The following is a 24,543-nucleotide window of genomic DNA, read 5'->3' as shown; positions in this document are numbered from 1 at the left end:
GAGGCAGGATTCGGAACTGCGACCGTAGGGGTTCCAGACTGAAGCGCCTAGAACCGCTCGGCCACTGCGGCCGGCTGTGTTAACCACTGCGTCACCTCGCTCGGTCGATGTTCTATAGCCAAGTGGGTGAGAGCTGCTCTTCTGTCTTCCGAGTAGGCTCCTGACCGCAGTCGTCCGGTAATTTACGGATTGTACTCGGCCGGCAACTGGCCGAGGCGAAGACCTTCATCCACAGCGCCGCCCATGGCGCTGGTGGAATTCGGGCAAGTGGCGAGTCTCTACGGCGCTGGCAGCAACTCGCATCTTTGCGCTTGTGGTGCTTCTGCCCTGGCTGTATCCTGTACGGACGACACAGTAACAACCAATGGGATCCTGAAACGAAATGAAATAGCACTCCTGACCATCACTCCTGGTTGTTGGGCCGTATGCAGGGAGACCGGTCGTTATCCCACCGCAGTCCGATCCGTCTCCAGACATGTCTTCGCTGCTCACTGGGGCTCACTTCGAAGCCAGACTCATCACTGAAGACAATTCTAGTCCAGTCAATGACACTGCAGACCTAATGTGGCCGAAACCACTGCAAAAGTGTTTGTTGGTGTACAGAGGCCAATGGTAGATGGCACAAGGGGCGCTTTGAGCTCGGTCCCGTTTCTGTGAGGTGCCTATCAATTGTCCTTCCGATCACTGGAGCGCCACTTGCTCGTCGGACTGACGACAATGACGAATCGGGGGTTCTCCAGCACCCCTCTGATGACTGCTTGGTCATCACGTTCTGTCGCCTCTCTACGTCGACGGCTTCCTTCTTGACTCTGTGTTCGGTCATTTTTCACCCATTCCTGATGACACCGTCGAACAGTGGCACCGCTCCTTTCAAATGTCGAGCGATTCGCCCATTACTCGAACTAGCTTCTTGGAGCCCAACTACACGTCCTCTCCCAGATGCTGACATCTGCGTATATTGTCTATGCTCCTGTCTCCGAGGCACCGTTACTGTCCCATTGGATACACAGAAGTAATTTCACAGAGGTTTTAAGCCCTGATATCGACATAGCCCCTGTTTGCTGCACGGTGAAATTGCGCTGCAGCACCATACATTTATCCACAGGCCGCCAAAGTTCACGGCTTATTATTTTCCATGGATACCAACCAGTATGATAATAATCGAAGCAGGCGAAATGAATTAAAATTTGTGTTGCAGCCGGGACTCGAACCCGGGTATTCTTGTTTGCTAGGCAGAAATGCCAACCATTACATTACACAGCACAATGGTCAACATTGCTGCACAAACTACCTAAGCTGAGTGCCCTCCCCAATACAAACTTCAATTCATTTTTCCCTTTTATATCGTCACTACTGCCAGGGATGTTCGATATTGGCGAGCACCCCAGCATTGGACGTAATGGTCGTCCTTGTACCATTAGTGATCTTATAGTTAAACGTTGCCCTGAGACATTTAAGTCTCTTTATATTATCTACGATAATGATCGAAGCAGACGGAATGAATTAAAATTTGTGCTGCGGCCGGGACCCTTTTTTTGTAACCATATATATTTATTTAAATATATTAACAACGATGCATTTAAATAAAGAAACATTTCATTCCATTAACCTATTTCTAGAGTTGGTTAACATTATTGTCATTTTATTGGTTTTCGTTTGTACATTCTTTTCGTTTTTCGTTTTTCTCTTATTGTTGTTCCTTGAACCGTTTTACATGGCCATTTCCCGTCTTTTTGTTTGTCTGGGTAAAGCATTGCAGGAAAGGCATAATAATTTATTCGAGCCGGCCGGTGTGGCCGTGCGGTTAAAGGCGCTTCAGTCTGGAACCGCGTGACGGCTACGGTCGCAGGTTCGAATGCTGCCTCGGGCATGGATGCGTGTGATGTCCTTAGGTTGGTTAGGTTTAAGTAGTTCTAAGTTCTAGGGGACTTATGACCACAGATGTTGAGTCCCATAGTGCTAAGAGCCATTTGAACCAATAATTTACACGCAGCGTCGAATCATTGATTTTGAGTTCAAATTTCTGTATGTCATGCACTTGTGATGCCACATTCACATTGTGTATTCTGGTTTGATCTCTTCCTCTAGTTTACACTGTTAGACGGGACAGTATGAGGGAAAACATCAGGATGATAGATGGAGCAGAAGTCGAAGAATTTTTTTTTACATGTGTTACAGATTATACATAAATTGAAGAAGAAAGAAAAAATTATGTCAAATTATATAAGAGAAGCAGAGAGGGAAGTGTGAATGAACAATATAAATTTTATAGGGCACATAGTATAGGAAATCATTCAAAAAAACGTATGAGTAGTTGGCACTTTCCACTAAGCAATGCTTGTATCCTAGACAATATAGTACAAAAATGAGGAAGAAAACAAAATCACTGTTAGTACTACCGGGCATACTTTTGACACTGATTTGGCTGCGAGCATGACAGTTGTTTGGTGAGAAGCACTTTGTATAACTGCTTTCACTAAGAAGAAACGCTTTATACTACTACACTTTACTATTTGAGGCGAGAGGAGAAAGCACTTTATCTTTTCTGTTGCACTTATTCACTATCACTGCACACGTCCTTTCTTGTGGTGAGTGTGATAAGGTGGCTGGAGGTGGTGCTCGAACCCGGGTCTTCTTGCTTGCTACGCAGAAATGCTAACCATTACACTGACACAGCGCAACGGTCAACACTGCTGCACGAACTACCTAAGCCGAGTGCCCTCCCCAACACAAACTACAATTCATTTTTCCCTTATACAGGGTGTTACAAAAAGGTACGGCCAAACTTTCAGGAAACATTCCTCGCACACAAATAAAGAAAAGATGTTATGTGGACATGTGTCCAGAAACGCTTAATTTCCATGTTGGAGCTCATTTTAGTTTCATCAGTATGTACTGTACTTCCTCGATTCACCGCCAGTTGGCCCAATTGAAGGAAGGTAATGTTGACTTCGGTGCTTGTGTTGACATGCGACTCATTGCTCTACAGTACCAGCATCGAGCACATCAGTACGTAGCATCAACAGGTTAGTGTTCATCACGAACGTGGTTTTGCAGTCAGTGCAATGTTTACAAATGCGGAGTTGGCAGATGCCCTTTTGATGTATGGATTAGCAAGGGGCAATAGCCGTGGCGCGGTACGTTTTTATCGAGACAGATTTCCAGAACGAAGGTGTCCCGACAGGAAGACGTTCGAAGCAATTGGTCGGCGTCTTAGGGAGCACGGAACATTACAGCCTATGACTCGCGACTGGGGAAGACCTAGAACGACGAGGACACCTGCAATGGACGAGGCAATTCTTTGTGCAGTTGACGATAACCCTAATGTCAGCGTCAGAGAAGTTGCTGCTGTACAAGGTAACGTTGACCAGGTCACTGTATGGAGAGTGCTACGGGAGAACCAGTTGTTTCCGTACCATGTACAGCGTGTGCAGGCACTATCAGCAGCTGATTGGCCTCCACGGGTACACTTATGCGAATGGTTCATCCAACAATGTGTCAATCCTCATTCCAGTGCAAATGTTCTCTTTACGGATGAGACTTCATTCCAACGTGATCAAATTGTAAATTTTCACAATCAACATGTGTGGGCTGACGAGAATCCGCACGCAATTGTGCAATCACGTCATCAACACATATTTTCTGTGAACGTTTGGGCAGGCATTGTTGGTGATGTCTTGATTGGGCCCCCTGTTCTTCCACCTACGCTCAATGGAGCACGTTATCATGATTTCATACGGGATACTCTACCTGTGCTGCTAGAACATGTGCCTTTACAAGTACGAGATAACATGTGGTTCATGCACGATTGAGCTCCTGCACATTTCAGTCGAAGTGTTCGTACGCCTGTCAACAAAAGATTCGGTGATCGACGGATTGGTAAAGGCGGACCAATTCCATGGCCTCCACGCTCTCCTGACCTCAACCCTCTTGACTTTCATTTATGGGGGCATTTGAAAGCTCTTGTCTACGCAACCCCGGTACCAAATGTAGAGACTCTTCGTGCTCGTATTGTGGACGGCTGTGATACAATACGCCATTCTCCAGGGCTCCATCAGCGCATCAGGGATTCCATGCGACGCAGGGTGGATGCATGTATCCTCGCTAACGGAGGACATTTTGAACATTTCCTGTAACAAAGTGTTTGAAGTCCTGCTGGTACGTTCTGTTGCTGTGTGTTTCCATTCCATGATTAATGTGATTTGAAGAGAAGTAATAAAATGAGCTCTAACATGGAAAGTAAGCGTTTCCGGACACATGTCCACATAACATATTTTCTTTCTTTTTGTGTGAGGAATGTTTCCTGAAAGTTTGGCCGTACCTTTTTGTAACACCCTGTATATTGTCACTATATTAGCTAGCATGTCTGCCTTGCAAGCAAGAAGTCCCGGGTTCGACTCCCGGTCGCAGCACAAATTTTAATTCATTTCGTCTGCTTCGATCGTTATCGTAGATAATAAAAAGAGTCTTAAATGTCGGAAATCATTTAATTACAAGATACCAGTATGAATAACAATTTCTGACCAACTGCGTAACTCCATCGTGGTGCGTTTCTTCTTGTATTAGAGTGTGTATCAAATGAATATATGATTTGTGAACGCACCTGGACAGGTAGAGGAGAGATAAACACGTCATGAGCACTGTCGTCGTGTTCTGAAGCGGGCCTGTTTGCTTTTGCAGGTGGAAGGCATTGCGCTGATTGTGCTGTGCTGCATCACCATCAACGGCGCGATGTACTACCGGGCGATTGCCCAGGCTCATCTCACGGCGCCCGAGATGGACCAATACCTGCGTGTCTACTACCGTGAGTCACTCCACTGATCAAGTCTACAGCTCAGACTGAAACCCGTCTCACACAGAGTGAGATGCGCCCTAAGTTTACTAGGTGGCAAGCATGACTGGATATTGGTTAAAAACAGTCTTGGTTGCAATTTTAGTTTTTTATTTTTCAACTACGCGTTTCGCCTTATTTAGGCATCTTCAGGTTGTCTTAAAAAAAATGTTGTGACTTGGCAAGACAGCCAAGTCACTATGAGAGGAAGCCGAAAGGCACGCGCTTAAGCTCACGCAGACTGGCGCGAGGTCTGGAACAGTTAAGGGAATTTTTAGTAGCAAATAAAGTGCGTAGTTGATGTAATACTTAACTTTAATCCATAAGTGGTGTACATCGGTCTGACGGTACAGGCATCACCAGTTAAATATCTATTGATAATGGCGCCTTGCTAGGTCGTAGCAAATGACGTAGCTGAAGGCTATGCCAACTATCGTCTCGGAAAATGAGAGCGTATTTGTCAGTGAACCATTACTTTGAACGTCAGCTGTACAACTGGGGCGAGTGCCAGTACGTCTCTCTAGACCTGCCGTGTGGTGGCGCTCGGTCTGCAATCACTGACAGTGGCGACACGCGGGTCCGACGTATACTAACGGACCGCGGCCGATTTAAAGGCTTCCACCTAGCAAGTGTGGTGTCTGGCGGTTTTACGGTGCGGTCGAAAAACACAGACACTAAACTTATCACAGTAAACAGAGACGTCAATAAACGAACGGACAGATCTTAACTTTGCGACAATAAAGAAAGTAAACTTTTCACTCGACGGAAGACTTGAACCAAGGACGTTTCGTTCCGCAGCTGCTCACGCTAACCACAGGACCACGGCGCTCCTTAGCTCAAATCATCCTTGTTGTTGCCTGTGTTGCGCATGGACTACTCAGTTTGTATATTTTGCTTATTTTTTTTCATAGTTCCACACAACTTCTTCCTGTTTTCTCGATTGAGCTGTGTTCAGTTTTTCAAGGCCTATCCACTGTGCCAACTTATAACTAAATCTGAGGGGGGTGCGATGGGGAGGTTTCCTTGTAAGAAATACCAAATTAAGATAACCTGAAGATGCCTAAATAAGGCGAAACGCGTAGTTGAAAAATAAAAAAACTAAAATTGCAACCAAACCTGTTTATAACCAATACTGTTAAGCACTGGTTTGCTGTATGCCACATATGGATTGGAAAAATGACTGTGTAATCTAGTCAACGGAGGAAGCTCAGGGGGAAAAATAGAGTAGTCATGGCTGCAAAATATTAACACGTATTCCTTACGGACAAATAAAAAAGCTGGTAGAAGCTGACTTCGGGGGAGATCAGTTTGGATTCCGTAGAAATGTTGGAGCACGCGAGGCAATACTGATACTACGATTTATCTTAGACGATAGATTAAGGAAAGGCAAACCTACTTTTAAAGCATTTGTAGACACAGAGAAAGCTTTTGACAATGTTGACTGGAGTACTCTCTTTCAAATTCTGAAGATGCCAGGGGTCAAATACAGGGAGCGAAAGGCTATTCACAATTCGTATAGAAACCAGATCGGAGTTAGAGTTGAGGGGCTGTGATGAGACTTGTGCAGGTATGTGAGACGTTTGGAAAGGTACCTGTCGCACTTGTGATCAACTGCCTTCCCTCCTGTGTTCCAGTGGATGTGTCCATCGCCTCCATCACCATGCTGTCGTTCATGGCTTCGGCTATCATAAATGCGATGCTCTTCGCGGGTGCATTTCTGGTAAGCAACTTCATCTCTTTTTTTGGTTCCCCACGATTTGAAATATTGATAGGCTGGTAAGTCAATACGTGGTGCACGAGAACAGTACTTTTAACACTCAGCACAATATCGTTATGGTTGTAATATCGCCATCTTTGTATGCATACCTCCGTGTGATGAAACTTCTAAGTGTGTGAGTGGTGCGTTGCATTCTCTGCATATATGGGCTGCTGCATTGACCGTGACCGGGCCAAATATCTCACGAAATAAGCGTCAAACGAAAAAACTACAAACAACGAAATTTGTCTAGGTTGAAGGGGGAAACCAGATGGCACTATGGTTGCCCAGCTAGATGGCGCTGCCATAGGTCAAACGGATATCAACTGCCTCTTTTTAAATAGGAACCCCCATTTTTTTATTACATATTCGTGTAGTACGTAAAGATATATGAATGTTTTGGTTGGACCACTTTTTTCGTTTTGTGATAGATGGCGCTGTAATAGTCACAAACATATGGCTCACAATTTTAGACGAACCGTTGGTAACAAGTAGGTTTTTTAAATTAAAATACAGAAGATAGGTAAGCTTGAACATTTTATTCGGTTGTTCCAATATGATACATGTACCTTGGTGAACTTATTTCTGAGAACGCGTGCTGTTACAGGGTGATTACCTGTAAATGCCACATAAATGCAATATATGCTCAAAATGATGTCCGTCACATCAATGCATTTGGCAATACGTGTAACGACATTCCTCTCAACAGCGAGTAGTTCGCCTTCCGTAACGTTCGCACCACATGCATTGACAATGCGCTGACGCATGTTGTCAGGCGTTGTCGGTGGATCACAGAAAGAAATCCGGGGACGTCACATCCGGTGAACGTGCGGGCCATGGTATGGTGCTTCGACGACCAACCCACATGTCATGAAATATGCTATTCAATACCGCTTCAACAGCACGCGAGCTATGTGCCGGATATCCATCATGTTGGAAGTACACCGCCATTCTGTCACGCAGTGAAACATCTTCTAGTAACATCGGTAGAACATAGGAAATCAGCATACATTGCACCATTTAGATTGCCATCGAAATATTGGGAACCATTATCCTTCCTCCCATAATGCCGCACCATACATTAACTCGCCAAGGTCGCTGATGTTCCACTTGTCGCAGCAATAGTGGATTTTTCGTTGCCCAATAGTGCATATTATGCCGGTTTACGTTACCGCTGTTGGTGAATGACGCTTCGTCGCTAAATAGAACGCCTGCAAAAAAATCTGTCATCGTCCCGTAATTTCTCTTGTGCCCAGTGGCAGAACTGTACACGACGTTCAAAGTTGTCGCCACGCAATTGCTGGTGCATAGAAATATGGTACGGGTGCAATCGATGTTGATGTAGCATTCTCAACACCGACGTTTTTGAGATTCACGATTCTCGCGCAATTTGTCGGCTACTGAAGTGCGGATTAGCCGCAATAGCAGCTAAAACACCTACTTGGGCATCGTCATTTGTTGCAGGTCGTGGTTGACGTTTCACATGTGTCTGAACACTTCCTGTTTCCTTCAATAACGTAACTATCCGACGAACAGTCCGGACACTTGGATAATATTGTTGGGCATTTTGATCGCAATAGCCATACATCAACACGATATTGACCTCCTTCGCAATTGGTATACGGTCAATTTTAACACGGGTACTGTATCACGAAGCAAATACCGTCCGCACTGGCGGAATGTCACGTGATACCACGTACGTATACGTTTGTGACTATTACAGCGCCATCTATCAGAAAGTGAAAAAATTGGTCCAACTAAAACATTTATATTTCTTTACGTACTACACGAATATGTAATAAAAATGGGGGTTCCTATTTAAAAATACGCAGTTGATATCCGTTTGACCTATGGCAGCGCCATCTAGCGTGCCAACCATAGCGCCATCTGGTTTCCCCCTTCAAGCTAGACGAGTTTCGTTTTCGTTTGATGCTTATTGCATGAGATATTTGGCCCGGTCACTATCAATGGACCACACCGTATATACACAAAAAAGTGGATTATACAGTTTTTGATGTTGCAAGATGATACGCAACCTTCGCTGGAACGTAATGGCGCGGATTCTTCTTTGGTATCACCACCTCAAGGAAGTTTCGTCAGGTGGGGGAACAAAACACGAAATGTAATGTAAAACGTTAACTAGCCGTCTTAAGATGAACTTATCCGTTCGAAACCGGTAACGGCGCTGTTTAAATAAATAAATAGCACTGTAAAAAGTGGCAGGTTGCTGTAATCTTCTGCGTAAGAGTCAACCTGCAAACATTTTTATTGAATCTCTTCCTCTCACGGGTGGTGATGTAGAATGTTTACAAAGCCTGATGTCCCACAGGTGTCGTTAAATGGGGGCAGAATTTTATATAGCATCCAGCAATGTTAGCTGTTAAGCTGTGAAATGATGCAGTGCCAAAAAGTACACGGTCCTTTAGCCAACACACCGCGGATGACCATCCGTCTGCGCCACGAATGTGTATGCGGAGAAACTCGCACCCCTGAGCGTGTCACACTACACTGCATCGCGTGTATACAGGATAGACACGAATGGATGACACTTGGCAACGTAACTGTACGCAGTGGACACTATTTCAAGAATATTACAAAAAGAATATTCAAGAGAGAGATGTATAGACCCGCACTCAGACTAAACATATCCGTGACACTAAATGAGAGCAGTAATCACAGAGAAAATGAAACACAATACAGTGACACAGAAACAGACGATGTGGCAGACAAACACTAAGATACGAAAACACTTATCAGAAACGTGATAAAAAAAACTACATACATATGTAAAAATAATATTGCAGATAAAAATACATACGAATAAAGCTACAGAAAATTACGGATAAATAAAATTGTCAGGAATGCATAATTTGACGACCCTTTTTCCTTATCTGACTTCTTTACAAATCTTATAAAGAACTGAAAGCAGTAACCACTATAGGAATGGTCTTTAAAATATGTTGCATAACAGTCTGTAAACAGTGACTGGCTATTGTTACCTAAAGGTCACTGTAACTAATTCCGAGCATTCACGACACTTTGTGTATGACTTGTAGAAAGTAACTGGTTTGTGTTTCTACGATGGTGAGACAAATGAAAACCTTAAATTTGTAACAACAAATCGAAATTTCGCGCCGTTATCCTGTAAGTTGGTAAGCGTGCTACAAACAGCGTGGCAGCATAGGGCAGATGTACACACCATCGCAGTATCAGTATAAAGATGGCCGCCCCACTTGCGACTTGCACCAGGGAAGAACAGCGTTCTGTTATTCGGTTTTTGCGTAGTGATGGTGTGAAACCTAGTGAAATTCATCGGCGAATGAAGGTTCAGTACGGTGTTGCATGTTTGTCACAGCAGCAAGTCTACGAATGGAGTAGGAAGTTCGCAAATGGTGTGACTTCAGTGGAAGATGCTCCTCGTCCTGGTCAGGCACAACGAGTTGTGACTCCACAGAGCATTGCAGCAGTTGAAGTCATAGTGAAGGAAAACCGCCGAGTGACACTGAATGACATTGCAGCATGTTTATAGATTTGTCATGGGTCAGCACACCACATTGTGCATGATGTGCTCCAGTTTCACAAAGTGTCTGCAAGATGGGTGCCACGGCAGCTGACTCCTGAAGTGAGAGAACGACGTGTTGATACTTGTGTAGAACTTCTTCGTCGCTTTGAACGAGAAGGTGATGACTTCCTTGCAAGAATCGTTACTGGGGACGAAACCTGCGTTCACTTCCAACCACCGGAAACGAAGAGAGCGAGCAAGGAATGGCGCCATTCCTCATCACCAAAACCAAAGAAGTTTCGAACAGAACCATCAGCAGGGAAGGTTGTGCTGACTCCCTTTTGGGACGAAAAAGGCGTCATTTTGGAACATCAGATGCGTAGAGGGACCACTGTCACCAGTGCATCACACACAGATCTCGTAAAAAATCGTCTGCGGCCTGAAATCAAATCAAAGCGACGTGGATTGCTGTCAGCAGGTGTCCTTTTGCAACATGAAAATGCAAGGCCCCACATTGCCCGTACAACAGTTTGTAATGGTACTTGAATTACGTAACCATTACGGCACCTCACCTCCACCTCTCGATACCAGCAACATTTACTGTGTTTCTGTAAAATAGTTAACATATTTCTGTGACAACATTCAGATCTGATTTCATTAATGTAGAGGTACTTCGATACATCGATATGTATATATTGCAGTGATATTATTCTTATGTGTATTCTTTCTTTTGTCACTATGGTTATTGACGTACTTGTAACTCTGATTTTTGGGCGCGTAAGCGGTTATTAGAGTGTCAGGCTTTGGTCGTCATGTTAAAAAGTCGCGAATTGTAGTCAGTTTATGAAATGTGAACTTTAACAGTGAGGAAGATTTTTCAAGTATGTTTCATATTGTGAAGTGATATTTTGGAACGAGTTACGTGATTTTGCAACAAAAGTAATAAAAAAGAAGTGTAACATAAATTCAGAGTGCTGATTACTTTTTTACATCACCATTGTCCTAACTTGCAAAAGTTTAATCTTCAAGAATAGTTTATGAAACACATCTGTAAAACTTTTTAATATAGCAGAATAAAACCTAGACCTCTTTGCATCCGAGCTTGGAATCATTACTACCTAGATTTTCGACGATTGAGCCATGAGTTCACAGCGAGACCAGCGTGGGAAACACGAAAAGATGAATGCCTAATTTATCAACTATTTCAAGAAATGACTTTATTAACTGTGCTCTAATGACACCTGCCACATAATATAACTTTGTTGTTGCCCGAAAATGCAATATTTAGCAGCGTGAGCAACACTACATTCATAATTAATTTTTGACCTTTGTTGTGGTAGAGTTGTTAGAAGTTGCAGCAATCATGTACCCGCATTTTGAGTGTCTTCCTCATCCACCACACTCACCAGACCTTGCCCCAAGTTATTTCCATATATTTGGAGCACTCAAAGACGCAATGGGAGGAAAGAAGTTCCGTTCTGATGAAGAGGTACGCCACGTGGTGCATGAGTGGTTGCGCGGACTACCAAAAGAATTTTTTTCTGAAGGAATTTATGCGCTTTGTAAGCGCTGGAGGTCTTGCATTGAGCGTGGGGGAGATTATGTTGAAAAGTGATACAGTTTTATACTACTTCTGCACAATAAATAGTATCTAAAAAAATATTTAAGGTTTTAATTTGACTCACCCTCGTAGGAGTCACTTAGAAACGGTAATGTCTAATGAAAGGCATAGGCTCAACGCACTTTTGAGGATTTCCCTTCTGATAATAGACGTCGCAGGGCAACCGTCTTATCTAACCTCTCCTATCTCTCTGCTAGTCATTTCTAAACGACTAGCATTTTTACGAGGACGTGCTGAAAAGTAATGCCTTCCAATATTTTGCTCCGTTCTCGATATCGGTCGATGTATTGCTTGTCATGCATACTACTCGGTCGACACTGCACGGATTCGAAGAGTTCGTCCACATATGGAGCACCGTCTTCTTCAGCATGACAATGCAAGACCACATACGAGCGCTGTGACACCTTCCACATTCCGACACCTGGCGTTCCCTCTGCTGTTCTTTTAGCTCTTTTGTGGTTTGTTTTCAATCTTTTACTTTCTTGATTGGCTATCTTGCCTCCTCATTGGTTTAAATGCACGTGGGAGTGCCTTTGCGATAGTCATTGTGTGATCGTTTCGTGTGCATGCGTGTACGACAGTTTTCGTTCTTATCGACATTCGTTTATTTTAATCATTGTAAGGGCGTTGATAAACCCGCCGTTGGGCGCCCCCCCCCCCCTCCCCACACACACACATACAGTCCCGACTTGGCTCTACCAGATTTTCATCTGTTGCCAAAACATATAGAACAGCTTCGACGACTTCACTTTGATAGTGATAAAGTAGAGCGAGCGGAGGTGATTTTGTCGCTCCGCCAACAAAGCGAGACATTCTACAGTGACAGTATCAACAAACTGGTGTCTCGTTGGGAGAAATGTTTTCATTGCCAAGAATAAATACTTAGAACGTTTAAATATCTTCAGCATTTCGCGGCCCTGTCGGCAACTGTATAAATATTAATTTTAATTTTAATAATCAACAGCCTCAGTTGCACCATTTACTTAGAATTTACCAAGGTTTCAGTCGGGATAACCCAACCTTCTTCAGAATAACGGTATCTATCGTTTGTCCACAGTGGACATTGTCAAGCTAAAACTACAAATCCACAAAGTATCGTCAGACTATAAGACTTATCTGGCACTGCCTCGGGACCACTTCGCGACCGCGAAGAGGCAGCCACGTGAGCATTTGTAGTTTTAAATATTTTCTATTAAAAACAGTCTTGACCACGATTTATTTATCAAGGTGACCGGTTTCGACCATTGCTGTGGTTATCTTCAGACCATTGAGTAGGAACCTCTTTCTGTTGGAGTGGTTCTCCAACAGAAAGAGGTTCCTACTCAATGATCTCAAGATGACCACAGCAGTGGTCGAAACCGGTCACCTTGAAAAAAAAAAATCGTGATCAAGACCGTTTCTAATAGAAAATATTTGTAACACATTGATCACTGCCACTCCCATAATGTATTCAAAAGTAATTTGTAGTTTTAGCTTGACGATGTCCACTATGGACAAACGATAGATACTGTTACTCTGAAGAAGGTTGGGTTATCCCGACTGGAACCTAGGTAAATTCTAATAAACGGTGCAACTGAGGCTGTTGATTATTAAAATTAAAATTAATACTTAGAATGTTAATAAGGTTTCTTACATTTAAAAAGTTTTGAGAGATTTTCACACAAAAAATTCCGAGTCATTACTTTTCAGCACGCCCTTCCAGTTACCCAAACATAACCATCTTTTCGTAATATGAAATTTTGGCCATCGGGAACTAAACTTCCGTCACGTCTCCAAACACCATGACCACAGCGTCAGCCACACACGGCGCAGAGAATTACGTCGCTATAACACCTCCATCTAAAAACTAAACTCTGATCGAACAGGCCATGAGGGCCCAACGGTACCGACCGGCCGCCGTGTCCTCCTCAGGCCTCAGGCGTCACTGGATGCGGACTATACGGGCGAGTGGTCAGCACACCGCTCTCCCGGCCGTGTGTCAGCTTACGAGACCGGAGCCGCTACTTCTCAATCAAGTAGCTCCTCAGTTTGCCTCACAAGAGCTGAGTGCACCCCGCTTGCCAACAGCGCTCGACAGAGCGGATTGGTCACCCAACCCAATGCTACCCAGCTCGACAGCGCTTAACTTCGGTGATCTGAAGGGAACCGGTGTAACCACCGCGCCAAATAAAATAATAATAAAAACAAAAATACAAATAAAAAATACAAAAAATGGCCAGATGTGAGTAGAACTTGCGCCCTGAAGGTTTTATACCAACTTAATTAGGCTATGTATACGTACACTTCATCCATCCTGGATGACGAGAGTCTCAAAGGTTTTTGCCTGTTATCGATATCGATACTGGCCAGATATCCGTCCCAAAAATTTCAAAACTTTCGAGTATGTTTCAGTTTTAAAGGACATGATATCTGCCCCTGACGGTAGAAATTTTTTATTGCATAATTGCAATTCCGACTTTTGGGCTCTTTTCCAGAGGTACTGCAAAAGATTTTGCTTCAGTAGATAGACTTCAAAATCCTGCGACATCACCATCACCAAAAAACAAATCTCTTCATTGTAGAAACACAATAACATTAGAGTAGTGTGAAGCTCTATACACCATGAAATGATGCTAATGTTGTGAAATCATTTCACGGACTAAACGAACGTTGGAACTTTAATAGTGCCAACTATTTATTTACAGCTCGTACAAAATAGATACGTGTTTCAAAGTTTTACTGACCTTCAAAGTAGTCACCAGCATTTTCTATAACCCGTTGCCTTCGATGTGGAAGTCGTAGGATACTCTTAGCAGAGCCGGCGGTTGTGGCCGAGTGGTTCTAGGCGCTTCAGTCCGGAACCGCGCTACTGCTACGGTAGCAGGTTCTAATCCTGCCCCAGGCATGGATGTGTGTGATATCCTTAGGTTAGTTAGGTTTAAGTAGTTTCTAAGTCTAGGGGACTGATGAACTCCGATGTTAAGTCCCATATTGCTCAGAGCCATTTGAACCATACTCTTAGAAGTGCCAGTTGTGCTGGCAGTTCGAGCGGCGCGGTCTGTTGCCCGACGAATTTATAGCAATTCCGAAGCGAATGCCGCGAAGTGTTTGCTTCAGTTAAGAAATCGAGATGAACTTACGAGGATTTAAGCAAGGGGAGTGCAGCAGGTGGTATAGCACTTAGCAGCCCCATCAGTCAAACAAACCAGTAACAGCCTGCACTGTACGTGCTTGAGCGTTGTCTTGCAAAATGATGGTCAGGTCCTGCAGAAAGTGTCATCGCTCTTGTCACTACGCCGTTGTTCATTTTTGGAACTCAACCTACGACCAGCTTAGAGGCGGAAGTGGTGACACTTTCTGCAGGACCTGGCTGTCATTTTGCAGGACAATGCTCAAGCACGTACAGTGCAAGCTGTTACTAGTTTGTTTGACTACCGGGGCTGCTAAGTGCTATACTACCTACTGCACTCCCCTGACTTAAGCCCTCGTGAGTTTAACTCGATTTATAAACTGAAGGAAACACTTCACGGCATTCTCTTCAGAACTGCTACAAATTCGTCGGGCAATAGACCGCGCCGCTCAAACTGTCAACACAACTGGCACTGCTAAGAGTATCCTGCGACTACCACGTCGCTGGTAACGCGTTTTACACTATGCTGGTGACTACTTTGAAGGTCAGTAAAAATTTGAAACACACGAATCTATTTTGTACGAACTGTAAATAAATAGTTGCCACTATTAAGGTTCCAACCCTCATATATATATATATATATATATATATATATAGGGTCTTATAAAAAGGTACGGCCAAACTTTCAGCAAACATTCCTCACACACAAAGAAAGAAAATATGTTATGCGGACATGTGTCCGGAAACGCTTACATTCCATGTTAGAGCTCATTTTATTACTTCTCTTCAAATCACATTAGTCGTGGAATGGAAATACACAGCAACAGAAAGTACCAGCATGACTTCAAACACTTTGTTACAGGAAATGTTCAAAATGTCCTCCGTTAGCGAGGAAACATGCATCCACCCTCCGTCGCATAGAATCCCTGATGCGCTGATGCAGCCCTGGAGAATTGCGTATTGTATCACAGCCGTCCGCAATACGAGCGCGAAGAGTCTCTACATTTGGTACCGGGGATGCGTACACAAGAGCTTTCAAATGCCCACATAAATGAAAGTCAGGACGGTTGAGGTCAGGAGAGCGTGGAGGCCATGACATTGGTCCGCCTCTACCAATCCATCGGTCACCGAATCTGTTGTTGAGAAGCGTACGAACACTTCGACTGAAATGTGCAGGAGCTCCACCGTGCATGAACCACATGTTGTGTCGTACTTGTAAAGGCACATGTTCTAGCAGCACAGGTAGAGTATTCCGTATGAAATCGTGATAACGTGCTCCATTGAGCGTAGGTGGAAGAAACTAAAATGAGCTCTAACATGGAAATTAAGCGTTTCCGGACACATCTCCACATAACATCTTTTCTTTGTTTATGTGTGAGGAATGTTTCCTGAAAGTTTGGCCGTACCTTTTTGTAACACCATATATATATATATATATATATATATATATATATATATATATAATGTAACCGCCTTTCTTGACAAATTTCATTGTGCTGGGTTGACAGGAAGTATCTTACAGTTTTTTGTAAACCAAAATATTTGGCACACATGGCTGTCTCTTATGATTTCATAGTCTTAGAAGCTTAAATTTTTTAGACCGCCAAGGGACCATAGAGTTTGGTATGTGACTTATACTTCAACTTCATACGTCTACCCGTTCTTAGAGAAGGATTTTTAACTTGGACAGGCAGACACGCAGACGAAAAATGATCCTATAAGGGTACCATTATTACCGATTGACGTACGGCACCCTAAAAAGAGACTGGTTGCACATTATACCCAAATAAATCACCAGTTTAAATCACAGATGCAGTTCGCCATTCACAACGGGTGCAGTGAATTCCATTCCCTGTTGCGCAGTCCGTAGTGAAGTTGGTGATGTGGGCGCGCAAAGGCTACGTCCTCCTGTACTCGTGGTTCCTGCCGCTCTCGCTCATACGGGGCGTCCTGTGGGCCATCGGCGGCGAGTTCGGCTACCCCGGCATGGTACTCGTCTACATCTGCGGTGAGTATCCCCTCTATTAGCTGTTTCAGCCTTGCCTTACACGATAGATGAGCAAGTTTCAAATGAATGTGGCGTTACGAATGGTACTTCAGGAAAGTAGAAGTTGGTATGGGAAATACGTAAGCTGCTGCGCAAGGAACAGTAAAGTTTTATGACCGGCGTCTGAGAGAGGTTAACGTGAGTACTTCCAGTCGACTAGCGTACTATTACTCTTCCTCACTGAACACAAATCCTATGCGATTCACATCTGTTAGTCCGGGTGTGGTATACATCCGTTTTAAATCTCGCTCCGAGCAGTGGCTGGCCACCTATAACACTCAGCGATTGGCGTTCCAAAACGTACAGCGACCCTAGCCGCCGGCTCCATTAACTACGGAGCCTTATCTAGCGCCGCTAGACCACACAAGGGTTCCCCGGGAGCATAGTTAAGCAGATCAAAAGCTATCTCTCGAACAGAACTTTCTCTGTCGAAGTAGAAACAGCCACCTCCACCAAGAGGCGTATTCGTGCTGGGGTGCCACAGGGATCGGTCCTAGGGCCCGTTTTGTACAGTCTGTACACTGCGGACACACCAACGGCCCCCCTGGTGCACACCGCTCAGTACGCTGACGATACAGCCTTCTACACAAGAAACGCGAACAAGGACCTGGTCATCCGTAGGCTACAAAGGGTTTTAGATGACACAGAAACTTGGGCCCGTCGCTGGCGAATCACCATCAACTCCGAAAAGACGCAGGCTATGCTGATTACCCGTAGGCTCGGATGGCGCGAACCTCCCCAACGCCCCCCCCCCCTCCACCTTCACCTAAACGGAACCCAACTCCCCTGGCGCAGAACCGCCAAGTATCTTGGCGTAACCTTGGACTCTCGTCTTACGTGGAAACCCCACATAGACGAGGTCCACAGGAAGGTCTGCGCCAGAATGTCCATCCTGTACCCAATCCTCAACTCATCCAGCTCCCTTCCCTGCTCAGTAGGAGTGAACGTATACCAGGCCCTGATCCGGCCAGTCATGGAATACGCGTGTCCTGTCTGGGGATACGCGGCGAAGCAGCACCTGGACAAACTCCAGAGACTGCAGAACCGCACCCTCAGAAGGGCACTGCGTTTACCTCTTGGATTCCCCATTGACGATTCGCATGCCGCTGCTGAAATCCCACTCCTGAGAGAGCGTTTTCAAGACCTGGCAAGGGCCTTCTATGAAGGTTCTTCTAGGTCGGGAAACGCCCTCATCAACTCCCTACGTCGGTATGACATGTCCCGCGATAAGCACAATCGCCCCATGACGATCTTCGACGACTAAGTCGAAGAGAAAATCCCAATATCCATTCCCAAATCCTGCTCCTACCCAAGTTACTACAATTATCTCGCCAAACCTCATGCGAGTACCAGACACACACAGAACAATCATCACATCTCACAGACACCAAAAAGTACAGAAATAATCACACAGACAAGTACACAGTGGAGTAAAAGCCGAAAGGCTACAAACTCCCACCTCACACTTCCCCAAAGAGGGGAAAGTAATAGATGAGATCAGCAGTAGCGCCGCTACTGACATCTACAAGTCTGTTCTCATCGTGCTGTGTCCTACGCCACAACTTGGAAGTGCTACGTTGCGGTGGTTTGTTTCCTCTCTTGGACTTGCAGTACTGCGGGTTGACGTTGATTGGGTTGCGCTCTGGACTTACAATCCGGGTGCTCTACTGCAACTTGGTCTTCAACGCTCACTAGGCTATCTACACTGAAGCGCCAAAGAAACTGGTATTCAAATACAGAGGTATGCAAACAGACGGAATACGGAGTTGTGGTCGGAAACGACCATATACGACAACAAGTTCAAATGGCTCTGAGCACTATGGGACTTAACATCTGAGGTCATCAGTCCCCTAGAACTTAGAATTACTTAAACCTAACTAACCTAAGGACATCACACACTTCCATGCCCGAGGCAGGATTCGAACCTGCGACCGTAGCAGTCACGCGGTTCCTGACTGAAGCGCCTAGAACCGCTCGGCGACCGCGGCCGGCAAGACAACAAGTGTCTGGCACATTTGTTAGATCGGTCACTGCTGCTACAATGCAGGTTATCAAGACTTTGAGGTGGTGTTATAGTCGGCGCACGAGTGATGGGACACAGCATCTCCGACGAAGCGGTGAAGTGGGGCTTTTCCCATACGACCACTTCATTACTGTACAATGCCTATCAGGAATCCCATAAAACGTCAAATCTCCGATATCGCTGCAACCGAAGAACGGGACCAACGACGACTGAAAAGAATCGTTCAACGTGATGGAAGTGCAGTCCATCCGTGAATTGCTACAGATTTCAATGTTGGGCCATTCAACGAAACATCATCGATATGGACTTTCGGAGCTGAAGGCTCACTTGTGCACCATCGATGACTGCACGACACAAAGTTTCATGCCTCGCCTGGGCCGGTCAATACCGACATTGGACTCTTGATGACTGCAAACGTGTTGCCTGGTCGGACCAGTCTCGTTACGAATTGTACCGAGCGCATGGAATTGACCGGGTGTGGGGAAATCCTCCTGAATCGATGGACCCTGCAAGTCATCAGGGGATTGTCCAAGCTAGTGGAGATTCTGTAATGGTGTGCGGCGTGGGCAGTTGGAGTGATGTGGAACTCCTGATACGTCTAGATACGACTGACGGGTGACACGTACGTGAGCATCCTGCCTGATCGCCTGCATCCATTCATGTCCATTGTGCATTCCTATGGACTTGGGCGATTCCAGCAGGACAATGCGACAGCCCACACGTCCAGAATTGCTACAGAGAGGCTCCAGGAACACTCTTCTGAGTTTAAATAGTTCCGCTAGCTACCAAACTCCCCACACATGAACATCACTGAGCATATCTGGAATGCCTAGCAACATGCTGTTCAGAAGAGATCTCCATCCCCTCGTACTCTTATGGATTTATGGACAGCCCTGTAGCATTCACGGTGTCTATTTCGTCCAGCACTACTTCAGAAAATAGTCGAGTCTACATCTACGTGATTACTCTCCTATTCAAAATAAAGTGCCTGGCAGTGGGTTCAATGAACCACCTTCAAGCCGTCTCTCTACCGTTCCACTCTCGAACGGCACGCGGGAAAAACGAGCACTTAAATTTTTCTGTGCGAGCTCTGCTTTCTCTTATTTTATCGTGATGATCATTGCTCCCTATGTAGGTGGGGGCCAACAGAATGTTTTCGCAATCAGAGGAAAAAACTGGTGATTAAAATTTCATGAGAAGGTCCCGTCGCAACGAAAAACGCCCTTTTTTAATGATTGCCATTCCAATTCACGTATCATGTCTTGGCACTGTCTCCCCTATTTCGCGATAATACTAAACGAGCTGCCCTTCTTTGTACTTTTTCGATGTCATCCATCAGTCCCACCTGATGCGGATCCCACACCGCACAGCAATACTCCAAAATATGGCGGAGAAGCGTGGTGTAAGCAGCCTCTTTAGTATACCTGTTGCACCTTCTAAGTGTTCTGCCTACCCACAACATTATCTACGTGATCGTTCCAATTTAGGTTATTTATAATTGTAATCCCTAAGTATTTAGTTAAATTTATAGCCTTCAAATTTGTGTGATTCATCGCGTAGTCAAAATTTAGCTGATATCGTTTAGTACTCATGTGAATAACTTCACACTCTTCCTTATTCAGGGTCAATTGCCACTTTTCGCACCATACAGATGTCTTATCTAAATCATCTGTCAAGTCATTTTGTTCATCTGATGACTTTACAAGACGGTAAATGACATCATCATCTACAAACAATCTAAGACGGCTACACGGATTGTCTCCTATGTCGTTAATACAGATCAGGAACAACAGAGGGCTTACAACACTTCCTTGGGAAACGCCGGATATTACTTCTGTTTTACTCGATGACTTTCCGTCTATTACTACGAACTGTGAACTTTCTGACAGGAAATCACGAATCCAGTCGCACAACTGAAGCCATATTCCGTAGGCACGCATTTTGCTTAGAAGACGCTTGTGAGGGACGGTGTCGAAAGCCTTCTGGAAATCTAAAAATATGGAATCAATTTGACCATGCGACATTACTCGTGTTGCGGCACTTTTGCGTGCTGGCGGGGGCCCACAAGATATTACGCAGGTGTACCAGTTTCTTTGGTCTGCAGTGTATGTCAACGGACTTGCGATTTCAGCCTGAATTTCACATTTCACTTGCACTTCCTGGACGTTAGTACAACCACCATCACTCATATAATTTTCATAAAGTGTTCATTTACATCTTGGCGCTTGGCGCTTGGCGACGACATTATTTGTGTCAGTGTTGTGTTAATAAACTTAGAATTATGATGTATTTATCGTGTTATTCCTGGTTATAACACAATAAAATGGTGTCGAGGATGGGATACAGTTTTACTGTGTTATAACCAGGAGGAGCAGAATAAATACATCACATGTCTAAGTTTATTAACACAAGACTTATCGGATAGTTCTGTCACCAAGCGCCAAGTTGTAGATGAACATTTTATGGATTTTATATAATGCAGAGCGCACGGAGAAGTACGGCCAACGATGCATTTCTCGGCCGCGTGTAATGGAGCGCGCCGCTGCTCGCCGCGGAGGTTTAATAGTGGTGTACGCCACACTGGGAAAATCCACTGCCTGACGAAACAAGTGAAGCACCCAGTACACATGGACAGATGCCAGCGTAGCTTCGTACGCGTTCACACCTCTGACGGGGATATAACCGATTAAGAGTGGCAGTTGTCTGTCACAGTGTTGTTACCAGACCTCGTATGGAACTCTATGTGATCAAAAGTATCCGGACACCCCTCAAAACATTCGTTTTTCATATTAGGCGCATTGTGCTGCCACCTACTGCAAGGTACTCCGTATCAGCGGCCTCAGTAGTCATTAGACATCGTGAAAGATTAAACTGGGGCGCTCTGCGGAACTTACGGACTTCGTACGTGGTCAGGTAATTGGGTGTCACTTGTGTCATACGTCTGTACGCGAGATTTCCACACTCCTAAACATCCCTAGGTCCACTGTTTCCGATGTGATAGTGGAATGGAAACGTGAAGGGACACGTACAGCACAAAAGCGTACAGGCCGACCTCGTCTGTTGACTGACAGACACCGCCGAGGGTTGAAGAGGGTCGTAATGTGTAATAGGCAGACATCTATCCAGACCATCACACAGGAATTCCACTCTGCATAAGCATCAACTTCTATTAGGCGGGAGGTGAGAAAACTTGGATTTCATTACAGAACGGCTGCTCATAAGCCACACATCACGCTGGTAAATGCCAGACGACGCCTCGCTTGGCATAAGCTGTATTTTACAATAAGTGTTATACATTTATTATATAATATACGTGTTTGTGGTCCATTGCTATCTGTTCACTTTCAGAAATACTAAAATCAGGGATGATGCGTTTCTCTTACTGGTACCCTAAAAAGGACAAAACCCGCTGAACAGATCAGCACCGATTGAATTAAAGACCCTCCTAGCAAGCTGCAGGAATAAACGGGTACACTTGCTGGCCGACTGAATAACACTTCTCTGGAACTTGTACGCAACACCACCAGTATTATTCACAAGACACACAGCAGGAATTCCACTGAAAGCACTTGAAAATTTTTCTCTTTCATTTATTTTTTTACACATTCGCCTAGTACTCATCCGAACACATGGATAGATAAATGAAAAAAAAGTAAAATATAAGCAATAATCGGGTTTCGAACACGGAGCTCAAAAGTGTGAAACCGCAACGCTAGCCGCTATTTTACCACTTTGGCTGAACATGATACATGTTAAATGGCACATAAAGTAACCTTGAAAACTTTGACCATCGTTGTCTCAGAAACGGTTGAATATCTACGGCTAAGCCTAAACACCGGTTCGCATATTTTGACCCGTCTTCTGCTGAGTGAAGTTGTAGGAAAATCGTGTTATGGCACTTGATGTGCTCTCCTTGTAAGTGGACTACACCTGTCAGTATAGACTAACTGTTTTACACCGACACTTCCACCTGACCTGCTGCCCAGTGGAAAATGAACATTAATGACTTGCTCTCTCCACATGTACTTGCAAGTACTATCAAAGTTAAAAACATACCACTCCAAATAGTTATAATTATTAGTCTGTAAATGAAGTAAATAATGCTGCAATGTTGTTCGATATATTGTCCTCAGTCACCAATAAAAGTATCTGCACTTAGACCCCTACACGCTGTATAGTCAAGCACCAAAGAAAGCTATGCCTATTGCAAAAATTATTGGAGGACTTTTAAGAAATAGAGTGTCAATTTTTAAGTTTCCGTCTCCATAACCCAACTGTACGACACCTTACTAAGAAAGTAATTATGGTATCGTGCTCTGAATTCTTTTTCTAATTTCTATTGACTACTCAATGGAACTACACTGCTGGCCATTAAAACTGTAACACAATGAAGGCGGCATGCAACAAAATTCAAATTACCATTAAGTGCACAACATGCGAAGTGATCAGCATTTCAGGGCAACTGTTCGAATCAGTCACGAATAAAAAAACGCCGTCTACATTCTATACTTATGGAAAGATTAAGCAGAGGGTTTCTCATTCAGAATCTGCGTTTGAACATTGTCTGATAGTGAGAAGACTGTGTTACATCTTGTGTAAGAAGTAAAAGCTTCTACCAGCATGTGCTGGAATTCGACAGTGGTAGCATGATGCCCTATGGAGACTGCAAGTTACTGTTCTGCAACATGGCTGCCCGCATTGGTCAAGATACCACGGATGTCACTAGAATGATCTCAGGAAAGCAAGACTCAGTGCCATGTCAGATCTCAACTGTCCCATGTGACTAGCGCCCGAGAGTACAGCATACATTATTCACTTGGCCATTCAGAGTCGCGTGCCTTGACTCAGCAAATGAACTTGTTTGCTGCAACACGGTGTGAGGACCACGGGCAGCCAGCATGTACAGGTGACCATTGTTGCAGCTTTTCTTGATGCGGGTGGAGGTCAGGTGCGACGAAATTTGTGCACCCAACGTCAACGCTGAGCGCAGAAGTGGCACCGTGTTTTCCCTTCAGACGAATCCCGATTCTGTTCAAAGCATCACGACGGACGTGTCCAAGTGTCGGGGCTCCAAGCAGGGTGAATGTTTCCAGAACGCAATTCTTCATGGTAGCAAATCTTCTGTACCTTGAAGTTGGTATCAATTGCCATTGGATTAGCAGCTAATTTCGACATCTGGCATCACATTTCTGTTGTGTTAACACCAGTGGCCAAGCCCTATCTTCGAGGATTTCCGTGATGTTACTTTTCATTCACGTAATATCTTGGTATCCTGAGGTATTGCAATAGGAGTGTGTTGTTCGACTGTACTCTGGCCTACACATTCCCCAGACCTCTCAGCCATTGAAAACGTCTGGTAAAGGGTTGTTGAGAGATGGACACCAGTTGCCAATAACTACAATTTATAAGGAACTGAAGCAGCACGACACGACGTGCTTGCATCTGTCATCCAAGCTCAGTCAGATTCGAGGCCCAGCAGGGTTAGTGCCGTTGTACGAGGAGCATTTTTTCTGAAAGTAGGTTGGTTTTATTGAGCATTTCAGTAAACCATATTATTCCCCACACTTATGGATACAAAACCCAGTTTTTCAACATAATCTCCACTTCGGTGCGACGCCCTAACGCCACCTTACTGACAGGGCCTGTATGTCCGC

This window comes from Schistocerca piceifrons, chromosome 9 (assembly GCF_021461385.2).
Source record: "Schistocerca piceifrons isolate TAMUIC-IGC-003096 chromosome 9, iqSchPice1.1, whole genome shotgun sequence".
In the NCBI taxonomy this organism is placed as follows: Eukaryota; Metazoa; Arthropoda; class Insecta; order Orthoptera; family Acrididae; genus Schistocerca; species Schistocerca piceifrons.
This window is presented reverse-complemented; position numbering follows the sequence as displayed.